A 418-nucleotide genomic window follows, 5' to 3' on the forward strand; every position below is an offset into this window, starting at 1 on the left:
CCTAAGCCAAAAGAACAAAGCTGGAGGCATTACGCTATCTGACTTCAAACTATACTGCAAGGCTGCAGTAACCAAAACAGCATGGTATTGGTACCAAAACAGAGATATAGACCAATAGAACAGAACAGAGCCCTCAGAAATAACACCACACATCTACAACCATCTGATCTTTGACAAACCTGACAAAAACAAGAAATAGGGAAAGGATTCCCTATTTAATAAATGGTGCTGGGAAAACTGGCTAGTCATAAGCTGTAAGGATCCCTTCCTTACACCTTATACAAAAATTAATTCAAGATGGATTAAAGACTTAAATGTTAGACCTAAAACCATAAAAACCCTAGAAGAAAACCTAAGCAATAGCATTCAGGACATAGGCATGGGGAAGGACTTCATGTCTAAAACACTGAAAGCAATG

This window comes from Piliocolobus tephrosceles, chromosome 1 (assembly GCF_002776525.5).
Source record: "Piliocolobus tephrosceles isolate RC106 chromosome 1, ASM277652v3, whole genome shotgun sequence".
In the NCBI taxonomy this organism is placed as follows: domain Eukaryota; kingdom Metazoa; phylum Chordata; class Mammalia; order Primates; family Cercopithecidae; genus Piliocolobus; species Piliocolobus tephrosceles.